Source organism: Apodemus sylvaticus, chromosome 19 (genome assembly GCF_947179515.1).
Source record: "Apodemus sylvaticus chromosome 19, mApoSyl1.1, whole genome shotgun sequence".
NCBI lineage: Eukaryota > Metazoa > Chordata > Mammalia > Rodentia > Muridae > Apodemus > Apodemus sylvaticus.
Window position 1 is genome coordinate 37,995,759 of NC_067490.1, and position 12,472 is coordinate 38,008,230.

Here is a 12,472-nt window from a genome sequence, read left to right on the forward strand (position 1 = left end):
GAGTTCTTCTTGTTGTATTTTTCCTTTGACCAGCAAGAAGTGTCCCTCAGAGTCTCTTTTGATGACTTTGGGTTGAAAGTCAATTTTATCTGATATTAAAATGGCTACTCCAGCTTGTTTCCTGAGACCATTTGCTTGTAAGATTGTCTTCCAGCCTTTTACTCTAAGGTAGTGTTTGTCTTTGACCCTGAGGTGTGTTTCCTGTAAGCAGCAAAATGTAGGGTCCTGTTTACGTATCCAGTCAGTTAGTCTGTGTCTTTTTATTGGGGCATTGAGTCCATTGATGTTAAGAGATATTAAGGAATAGTGATTGTTACTTCCTATCATTTTTGACGTTATTTTTTAAATTTGATTGCTTAACTTCTTTTGGGTTTGATGAAAGGTTACTATCTTGCTTTTTTCAGGGTGAAGTTTCCCTCCTTGTATTGGTTTTGTCCTCCTATTATCCTTTTTAGGGCTGGGTTTGTGGATAGATATTGGGTGAACTTGGTTTTGTCGTGAAATATCTTAGTTTCTCCATCTATGGTGATTGAGAGTTTTGCTGGATATAGTAGTTTTGGTTGGCATTTGTGTTCTCTTAGAGTCTGCATGAGATCTGCCCAGGACCTTCTAGCCTTCATAGTCTCAGGTGAAAAGTCTGCTGTGATTCTGATAGGTCTTCCTTTATATGTTACTTGGCCTTTTTCTCTTACTGCCTTTAATATTCTTTCTTTGTTTAGAACATTTGGTGTTTTGATTATTATGTGACGGGAAGTATTTCTGTTCTGGTCCAGTCTGTTTGGAGTTCTGTAGGCTTCTTGTATATTCATGGGCATCTCTCTCTTTAGGTTAGGGAAGTTTTCTTCCATAATTTTATTGAAGATGTTTGCTGGCCCTTTAAGTTGTAAATCTTCACTCTCATCTATGCCTATAATCCTTAGGTTTGGTCTTCTCATTGTGTCCTGGATTTCCTGGATATTTTGGGTTACAAGCTTTTTGCATTTTGCATTTTCTTTAACTGTTGAGTCCATGGTTTCTATGGAATCTTCAGCATCTGAGATTCTTTCTTCTATCTCTTGTATTCTGTTGTTGATATTTGCATCTCTGTCCCCTGATTTCTTCCCAAGGCTTTCTATCTCCAAAGTTGTCTCCATTTGAGTTTTCTTAGTTGTTTCTACTTCTGTTTTTAGATCCTGGATGGTTTTGCTTAGCTCCTTCACTTGCTTGTTTGTGCTTTCCTGTAATTCTTTAAGAGATTTTTGTGTTTTTTCTTTCATGACCTCAGCCTGTTGACCAAAGTTCTCCTGTATATCTTTAAGAGATTTTTGTGTTTCATCTTTCATGACCTCAGCCTGTTGACCAAAGTTCTCCTGTATTTCTTTAAGTGTTTTTTGCATTTCCTCCTTGTTGGCTTTTGTATTCTCCTGGATTTCTTTCAATGATTTTTGTGTTTCCCTTGCAAGGGCTTCTAACTTTTGATCCATTTTCTCCTGAATGTCCTTCATGTGTTCCTGTACCAGCATCATGACCAGTGATTTTAAATCCAAATCTTGTTTTACTGGTGTGATGGGGTATCCAGGACTTGCTGGTAGAGGAGAATTTGGTTCAGTTGTTGCCATATTGCCTTGATTTCTGTTAGTGAGGTTCCTGCGTTTGCCTTTTGCCATCTAGCTCTCACTGGTGTTACTTGGTCTTGTCAGTGCTGGACTCACCAGTGCAAGCTGCCCCTTCCCCGTTGGCCTCTGGTGCACAGCTTACACTCTGCACTGCCTGTAGACAGGGTGCTGTTGTCCAGGCTCTTCAGATCCCGAAGCAGGCACCTGAAGGCTCCCGCTGGGGCCCGCAGGATTTATTGGAGCACACCGACTTCTCCCAGCTGGCCGCCCGGAAGCCCCCACTAGCCTCTTGAGGGACCTGGAGATGTGGCGGCCACCCAGGCTGATCTGAAGCGGAGAGAGTTGAGCTGGGGGCTTCTGCCTGAGGCCTTGCCCCAGATTGTGTCTGTGGACCAGGTGGAACCCGTGTGCACCCCCAGGGAGCTCCGAAGGTGAATGTTGCTGTGACCTCCCCTGTGCTCCGCTCACTCCGCTGGGCAGCCGATTTCCCCAACCGGGCTGGCGCACACTAGGTTAGCCTTGTCGCCCGGGCCCTGAGTCCAGGCAAACGCCTGGGAGGCCAAGGTCCGAGCAAAGTTCCCCTAGGGCTATGGCTGTTATTTGGGTCCGCCAGGTGACCCGGATGGCGGGCATGCGCGTCCGCGCTCCCCGAAAGCACCGGGAGAGTCTGTTGTGCTAATAACCTCCTGGGCGGGTTGACACACAGATGGCCCACCAAGCCGCCCAGTTCTTGGGGACAGTCCTGTGCCTTTTGGGGCCTAGACCCCCGTTTTGTTAGCCTCAGGCTACGCTTGTTAGCAGTCTCTGCCCTCCTGAGCACTCTGGCTCCTGTAGGCAAAATGGCGGCGCTTGCGCCGGCCGGGGCAAAAAAAAACTCCTGGCTGGGTTGGCGCCCTGATGGCCACTCGAACAGCCCAGGGCCTGGGTGCAGGCCAACGCCCGTCTGGCTCAGACCCCTGCGGTGTTGGGCCTAGGATTATGTTTGTGTACCTCAGTCTGACCGATCTCTGGAGCCCGGGATCAAGATCGGGTATTGGCTTTCTGAAAGTGGAGTTACAGCTATTACTGGGCCACCATACCTAGGTGTCAGGGACTCGACTTAATTTCTCTTAGATAGAATCCAATCTCCTAAGCACTGAACAGTCACTCCAGCCTTGCTGCTTCCGCCATTTTTTATATTAGGTTTTTGTTGTTGTTAAATATATCAATTATGTATATTGTCTTCAGTGTAATATCTTTTTTTATTATTCGATATAATTTATTTACATTTCAAATGATTTCCCCTCTTCTAGCCCCCCCACTCCCCGAAAGTCCCGCAAGCCCCCTTCTCTTCCCCTGTCCTCCCACCCACCCCTTCCCACTTCCCCGTTCTGGTTTTGCTGAATACTGTTTCACTGAGTCTTTCCAGAACCAGGGGCCTTCAGTGTAATATCTTAACACATGACTATAGAACTAATTTAAAAATTCAACCCCCTATATCCATCCACCAGCTCACATCCATCTGAAAATTTAGCAGTCACTACTGCATATTCCAGTCAATATTTTGTTGTTTCCATGGATTTGAGGGAGGGTATGGTATCACCCTCTCTGTGTCTGTATTATTTTCCTTTTTTTTTTTTTTTTTTTTTGGTATTTTAGAGACAGGGTTTCTCTGTGTAGTCCTGGCTCTCCTGGAACTCACTCTGTAGACCAGGCTGGCCTCGAACTCAGAAATCTGCTTGCCTCTGCCTCCCAAGTGCTGGGATTAAAGGCATGTGCCACCACCGCCCAGCATTTTCCTTAAAATAAGATCCACTGACTTGCTTTCAAAAAATAAGACTCATCTTTTGTTTTGTGGCTAAGCAGTATCTTCACTATTTATGAATTTGTCAATGGACACTGCACTGGTTAGTTTTAAGTGCAACTTGATAACAATCTTAAATCACATGATAAGTGACTCAAAAAAGTATATCAGGATGGCTTATAGACACACTTGTTGGCAATTGCCTTGAGTGTAATAAATTTAGGAGAATCTGCCCTAAATGTGGATGGCACTTTATAGAAGCTGCCCAGATAAAAAGCCGTGAAAGAAGTCTATGTTGGCTTGTCACTTGGCCTTGCTGTCCCTTGCTGTCCCTGGAGAGTTCTAGAACATCTCTAGAGCCCATATGCTGACCACACTGGTTCCTTCACTGGCATTAACTCCAGTTCTTCTCTTTTCCAATGTACACTGAAGAACTCTCTAGGAGTCCTCTAGGTAATTGGCACCCAATTAAGACGACCCAGGTAACTACCTTTCAAGCAAAACTAAGGTTCTCAGCCTCCTAGGTGTGAGACAACCATTATCAGACGACTCTAACCATACCAGAAAAAAATAAATTTTCTTTCCATTTTACTTAGAATGGAAAATAAATCAAGAAAAATTTTAGCTAAAATAGCCATACAATGTAACTAGAAATATATGTTGAATCTAATAATAGACATCAAAATATAGCCAAATGAAAGTTAGCTATGTTTAATGTAATTTTATCAAAGCAATATTTTATTATAGATGAATGAAAGAATAGATTTGCATGTAGGTTAACATCTATTTTCAAAATTCTACTCTCTTTATTTAATTATGCAAAAATTGTATTTTACTTTTTAAAATACATGAAGTTTCCAATCATATTTATATTACATTGTACAGATTTATTGTTAATGTTCAATCATGAAGGAAATGGCAGTTTCCTTCGTAATGAGCTCATAATTTTAGTTTAGAAACAGTTTTGATCAAAAGATGTTTCTTGGCTTACAGGTCAATATGAATTCATTTTCTCAATATCTCATGCAACAACATAGCTAGTTTTTCCTAATGAAAACATGCAAATGGGCAGCAGGTATATGAAAAGTTTCTCAACATCAAGAAAAGGAAATCAGAAGCACAGTAGGGTATGCCCTAACTGCTGTTAGCATGTCTATTATCAAAAATACAATAGATAACAAATGCTGGCAAGGTTACAGAGAAAAGAGAACCATAGCACACTGTTAGTGGGAAGGCAAATTAATAAAATCATTATAGAAAACAGTGTGCTGCCTCCTCCAAAAATTAAAATTAAAATTGCCTTCAGATCCCATTGTTTCACTTTGGGCACATAAGTAAAGGATAAAAAAATCAGTATGCAAGAGAGCAATCTGAATCACCACAGCCACTAGTGCATCATTCATAGCCGCCTAGCTTAGAAACAATGTATATCTATAAATGGTTTTACGAACAAACCACAGTGATTTTGCACAATAGAATATCATTATCCTTAAAAAAGAAGATGATGCTGATTTTAACAATAAACATAAACCGAAAGGACAACAATTTACCTGAAACAGGCCAGACAGAATTATAAGTACCGCATGATCCTCTTATACCTGGGATTTTTTAATACAACAGAAGTTGATAGAATAATGGTGGTTTCTGGAGGCTTAGTCGATCCCTTGAAAAAGTGGCTTAATGATTCTAAGCTTCAGGTAAATGAGAGCAAGAAGTTTGTACATATCATAACACTGTGCTAATTCTGAAAACAAAAATATACCATACATTGTTTCGACAAGCTAGATTGCTCTAACAAGCTAAAAAATGATTTTTGAAATGTTTTATGTAAATATACAATGAACATTTGACATCATAAATACATTTAACCAGATTCAAACATTAAGCAGTATGTATTTACCAAATACTATATACCATTAATAAGTGTAATGTTAGTGTTTACAGATAATGTTTAAGTATTAATATAACAAAAAACTGAAAACAAATGTCTAACAAATACATGAAATAATGGTTATATCCATATGGCCATCAGAGAAATGTTAAATAAATGTACATGGAGATAATTCTACACACACACACACACACACACACACACACACACACACACACACACACACACATGCACATTTCCAGCAAGATTGTGAAGACAAAAACACACTGTTCAGGGATAGGAACATAATGTAGCAATTATGTATTTAAATGTCTAGATACACTTCAAAAGAATCCAAAGCTAGGTCTACTACAGGTTCCAACTATAACTCTAAAACATGTGTCCAAAGAGATTATATCGCTGATATATTAACAGCCTTCTTATGTTTGCATTACAGAATTATTCATAGTAGCTAAGATACAGAACCACTGATGGTGTCTGTTAGTGAAGATCTTCCAAAACAGAACTGAGAAAATGAATAATTCTTGAATGAGGATTTATGAGCCATGTATCTCGGTATTAATGTTGATAGAAGGTTAGCTAGTTTTGTGGTTCTGGGATATATTAATGACAAGAGAGATGTCTTCTTATAATATAAATAAAAATATAAACCATAGTGAGAAAACACACAATAGTATTATCTAAGTTTAGTTTCAGCAGTATTAAATAAAATGAAGAATTATTTTTTCAGTCATAATATTAGACAATATAAAACTCCACAAATGTGTAATCAAATATAGATATGTGTATAACCAAAATAATAAGTAGACTAATTTATTGAAAAACAGATTTTGTTAAATATCAAATGTAAGGGCAAATGGGCTGAATAATCCTACATCTACTAAAGAAGTGTTATTAATCTTTAATCACCTTCAAAAAATATATCATTAGTACAATGTGACATAACTAGTCTATTCTATCATTTATTCAAAGGAAATATCTTTTATATTCTATTTATATTTATTTTATTCTATTTTTATTTTATTTTATTTATTATTTATATTCTATTTATATTATATTTTATATTATATGGAAATTTCCTAAGTCATCCCAAGATGCCAGCCATCATCCTAATACCAAAGAAAGCTGACCAGGACAACAGAAAAGGGACTGTTTTACAACTTCCCATGGATACAGGCCAAAAATATATAAGGACTGTACTGTGGAGGGTCCTTAGTTTAGATAATATGACCTCACAGTATAATTACATTTTGGGAAAAGGTAATATGTAGTCTTGAATTATCTCACTTTGTTTATAAGATCGCCTATGGTAGAGAAATAAGAGGATTAGGTGGATATTGTTTCTTCTCTGCCCTTTGGGCTACATGGCTATATTTATATTTTAGTCCACAATTGTATGGATATTCTTCACCTGAACTGTCTACCTGACCTGCCGATTTTCCCACTTTTATTTAAAATTATGAAGAATTTTTGTCCTAGAGGCCTTTATCTTATGCTTCCTAATTCATTAAAGTCTATGATAATAATCACTTTGCCTGAACAAAATTTTCTTCCCATTTTACTTAGAATGGAAAATAAATCAAAAAAATTTCCTAGCTCATATAGCCATACAATGTAATTAGAAATATATATGTTGAATTAATTAATAGACATCAAAATATAATCAATGAAAGTTAGTTATGTTCAATGTAAGTTTATGCAAACAATATTATAGTATAGATGAATAGAAGAACAGATTTGCATGTAGGTTAAAATCATACATGTGAATTATAATAGAAACAGAAATAGGTCTCCAAAAATATACAAAAGTCCTATAAAAACAAAATTTTGTTTCTCTCTTTAATGAAAAATATATCAAGATAATATACTGTCAAAAATAAAACCCAAAGTTTGAGGATATATAAATTGAATTCATGTGCTAAGGCACCAAATTACAATCAAGAAAATTTTCAATCATGTTATACATAATGTTTTTTGAAAACTTAATATTCCCCCATGTGTGAGAAATTCCCTAATTTCCATGTACTCCAATGAGTTTATAGAAAATATAATGAAAACAAAAAAACATAAGTCAAAAATGCACACAGTATGTAAGAAATAAAAAGAACAAGATGTCATTAACAGCTCAATTGAAAGGATTTTAGTGACTCAGGGTAGAATTTGGCACTTGGGGGACTTTAAGCTAGAAAGTAACAGCTGGGTGCCAAGAAATAAAAACTAAAAGAAACCCAGAGAGTAAAACAATTATTAGTGAATGGGAATCAACTGATATTCACTTGACAAAAATGTTGAAGGCCTGTAGGATGCAACCCTTAAGAGCTTACAGAGGAGAGGAACTTCAGTAGTCAGAAGAGGGAACCAAAGCAAATTCCACATGGCCATAAAGGGAGACTTGGGAAACAGGATAGCTTCCAGCTGAAGAACATGTAATGTTCTGAGCTACCCAATTCTACCCAGCTGAGACACACTTCATGGATATGACATAGGTATGTTGGCTCAATGATTAGGAAATACAAAATGATTTCCATTAAAAAGACACAGTACCATTTTGCAACCATATCAGCAGTGGAGGAGTGTTCTTCTTTCTCCACATCCTCTTTAGCACCTGTTTTCTCCTGGGTTTTTGATCTTAGCCATTCTGACTGACTGGTGTGAGGTGAAATCTGAGGGTTGTTTTGATTTGCATTTCCCTAATGACTATTGAGGTTGAATCTTTTTTAAGATGCTTCTCAGCCATCCAAAGTTCTTCAGGTGAAAATTTTTTGTTTAGCTCTGTAGCCCATTTTTTAATAGGGTTATTTGGTTTTCTGGGGTCTAACTTCTTGAGTTCTTGGTATATATTGGATATTGGCTCTCTGTCAGATGTAGGGTTGGTGAAGGTCTTTTCCCAATTGGTTGGTTGCCGATTTGTACTTTTGATGGTGTCCTTTGCCTTACAGAAACTTTGTAATTTTTTGAGGTTCCATTTATCAATTCTTGATCTTAGAGCATAAGCTATCGGTGTTCTGTTGAGGAACTTTCCCCCTTTGCCCATGTCCTCAAGGGTCTTTCCCATTTTCTTTTCTATTAGTTTCAGTGTGTCTGGTTTTATGTGGAGGTCCTTGATCCACTTGGAGTTGAGCTTAGTACAAGGAGATAAAGATGGATCAATTCACATTCTTCTGCATACTAATCTCCAGTTGAACCAGCACCATTTCTTGAAAAGGCTATGTTTTTTCCACTGAATGTTCTCAGCTCCTTTGTCAAAGATCAAGTAGCCATAGGTGTGTAGGTTCATTTCTGGATCTTCAATCCTATTCCATTGATCTGCCTGCCTGTCACTGTACCAATAGCATGCAGTTTTTAACACTATTGCTCTGTAGTATTGCTTAATGTCCGGGATAATGATTCCAGTGGTTCCTCAGAAAACTGGGCTCATCACTTCAAGAAGACCCTACTATACGACTCCTGGGCATATACCCAGAGGATTTTCCAGTGTGTAACAAGGAAACATGCTCCACTATGTCCATAGCAGCCCTATTTGTAGTAGCCAGAAGCTGGAAACCCAGGTGACCCTCAACAGAGGAATGAATACAAAAAGTGTGGTATATATACACAATGGAGTACTATTCAGCCATTAGAAACAATGAATTCATGAAGTTATTAGACAAATGGATGGAGCTGGAGAACATCATACTAATTGAGGTAACCCAGTCTCAAAATATCAATCATGGTATGCACTCACTGATAAGCAGATATTAGCCTAGAAACTTGGGATATCCAAGTCATAATCCACATATCAAATGATGTCCAAGAAGAACGGAGGAGTGGCGTCTGGTTCTGGAAAGGCTCAGTGCAGCAGTATAGGACAATACCAGAATAGGGAAATGGGAAGGGGAGGATGGGGGAACAGGGGGAGGGAAGAGGGCTTATGGGACTTCGGGGAGTGAGAGCCAGGAAAGGGGAAATCATTTGAAATGTAAATAAAAATATATTGAATAAGAAAAAAATACTGATAAATAAATGAGAAATAAACAATAGACAAGAGAAAAAACAAACAAAAAAAGACACAGTAAATCATTAGATCCTACTACAAAAGCCTATACTCAACAAAACTGGAGAATCTGGAGGAAATGGACAGTTTCCTAGACAGATATCTGACACCAAAACTAAATCAGGATCAAATAGATCATCTAAACAGTCCCATAACACCTGAAGAAATAAAAAGGGTCATAGAAAGTCTACCAACCAAAAAAAGCGTGGGACCAGATGGCTTCAGTGCAGAATTCTATCAGACCTTCATAGAAGACCTAACACTAATACTCTTCAAACTATCCCACAAAATAGAAACAGAAGGAACTCTACCCAACTCGTTCTATGAAGCCACAATTAGGCTGATACCAAAACCACACAAAGATCCAACAAAGAAAGAGAACTTCAGGCCAATTTCCCTTATGAATATTGATGCAAAAATACTTAATAAAATTCTTGCCAACCGAATCCAAGAACACATCAAAACGATCATCAACCATCATCAAGTAGGCTTCATCCCAGGGATGCAGGAATGGTTCAATATAAAGAAATCCATCAATGTTATCCACTACATAAACAAACTCAAAGAAAAAAAAAACATATGATCATCTCATTAGATGCAGAAAAAGCATTTGACAAAATCCAGCATCCTTTCATGCTAAAAGTCTTGGAAAGAACAGGAATACAAGGCCCATACCTAAACATTGTTAAAGCAATATAAAGCAAACCTGTAGCTAACATCAAACTAAATGGAGAGAAACTTGAAGCAATCCCACTAAAATCAGGGACTAGACAAGGCTGCCCTCTCTCTCCATACCTTTTCAATATCGTACTTGAAGTTCTAACTAGAGCAATTAGACAACATAAGGAGGTCAAGGGATACAAATTGGAAAGGAAGAAGTCAAATTATCACTATTTGCAGGTGACATGTTAGTCTACTTAAGTGATCCGAAAACCTCCACCAGAGAACTCCTACAGCTGATAAACAACTTCAGCAAAGTGGCTGGTTATAAAATCAACTCAAGCAAATCAGTTGCCTTCCTATACTCAAAGGATAAGCAGGCTGAGAAAGAAGTTAGGGAAAGGACACCCTTCACAATAGCCACAAACAATATAAAGTATCTTGGTGTGACTCTAACCAAACAAGTGAAAGATCTATATGACAAGAACTTCAGGTCTCTGAAGAAGGAAATCGAAGAAGACCTCAGAAAGTGAAAAAATCTGCCATGCTATTGGATCAGCAGGTTTAATATAGTTAAAATGGCCATCTTGCCAAAAGCAATATACAGTCTCAACGCAATCCCCATCAAAATCCCAACTCAGTTCTTCACAGAGTTAGAAAAAGCAATTCTCAAATTCATCTGGAATAACAAAAAAACCAGGATAGCTAAAACTATTCTCAACAACAAAAGAAATTCTGGGGGAATCAGTATCCCTGACTTTAAGCAATACTATAGAGCAATAGTATTAAAAACTACATGGTATTGGCACAGTGACAGACAAGTGGACCAATGGAATAGAATTGAAGATCCAGAAATGAATCCACACACCTATGGTCACTTGATCTTCAACAAAGGAGACGAAAACGTCCAGTGGAAAAAGATACTATTTTCAACAAATGATGTTGGTTCAATTGGAGGTCAGCATGCAGAAGAATGCGAATTGATCCATTCTTATCTCCATTTACTAAACTTCACTCCAAGTGGATCAAGGACCTCCATGTAAAACCAGACACACTGAAACTAATAGAAAAGAAACTGGGGAAGACCCTTGAGGACATGGGCACAGGGGAAAAGTTCCTGAATATATCACCAATAGCTTATGCTCTAAGATCGAGAATTGACAAATGGAACCTCATAAAATTACAAAGTTTCTGTAAGGCAAAGGACACTGTTAAAAGGACAAAACAGCAACCATCAAATTTGGAAAGGATATTCACCAACCCTACATCTGATAGAGGGCTAATATCCAATATATACAAAGAACTCTAGAAGTTAGACTCCAGGGTCTAAAAAATGGGCTACATATCTAAACAAAGAATTTTCACCTGAAGAAATTCCGATGGCCGAGAGGCACCTTAAGAAGTGCTCAACATCATTAGTCATTAGGGAAATGCAAATCAAAACAACCCTGAGATTTCACCTTACACCAGTCAGAATGGCTAAGGTCAAAAACTCAGGAGACAGCAGGTGTTGGCGAGGATATGGAGAAAGAGGAACACTACTCCACTGCTGGTGGGGCTGTAAGATGGTACAACCACTTTGGAAATCAGTTTGGTGGTTCCTCAGAAAACTGGACATGACACTTCCGGATGACCCTGCTATACCTCTCCTGGGCATATACCCAAAGGATTCCTGGCATGCAATAAAGACACATGCTCCATTATGTTCATAGCAGCCTTATTTATAATAGCCAGAAGCTGGAAAGAACCCAGATGTCCCTCAAAGGAGGAATGGATACAGAAAATGTGGTACATTTACACAATGGAATACTTCTCTGCAATTAGAAACAATGAATTCACAAAATTCTTAGGCAAATGGTTTGATCTGGAAAATATCATCTTAAGTATGGTATCCCAATCACAAAAGAATACACATGGAATGCCATCTCTGATAAGTGGATATTAATTAGCCCAGTAGCTCTGAATACCCAAGGCACAAATCGCATAACAAATGACTCCCATGAAGAAGTATGGAGAGGGTCCTGATCCTGGAAAGGATTGATCTAGCACTGGAGGGGAATATAAGGACAGAGAAAAAGGGAGGAGGTGACTGGAGAATGGATGGAGAGAAGAAGGTTTATGGGTCATATGGGGAGGGGGGATCTGGGAAAGGGGAAGTCATTTGGAATGTAAACAAAGAATATAGAAAATAAAAATATTAATAAATAAAAAAAAGAAAAAAGACACAGTAACTGTCAACAATTTTGGCTTTATTGAGAGAAATACTGTTTAACAAGGGTTAAGCTGGCTTCTAAACCTAATGTATGTCTTTATAGTAGCAAATAGCATACAGAAACATTGTGAGTCCTGTGAAGATAATGATCAAGTTGATCAAGGTAAGCATGCAGAAACTGAGCAGATTTGCATGTAAAAATGGCAAGACTGACCAGTAAAATAAGAGATGAGAAAAGGAACTCAGAGAATCCAAGAAACAGTGCCCATCAGATACATAGAAGATACAGAAAATATAT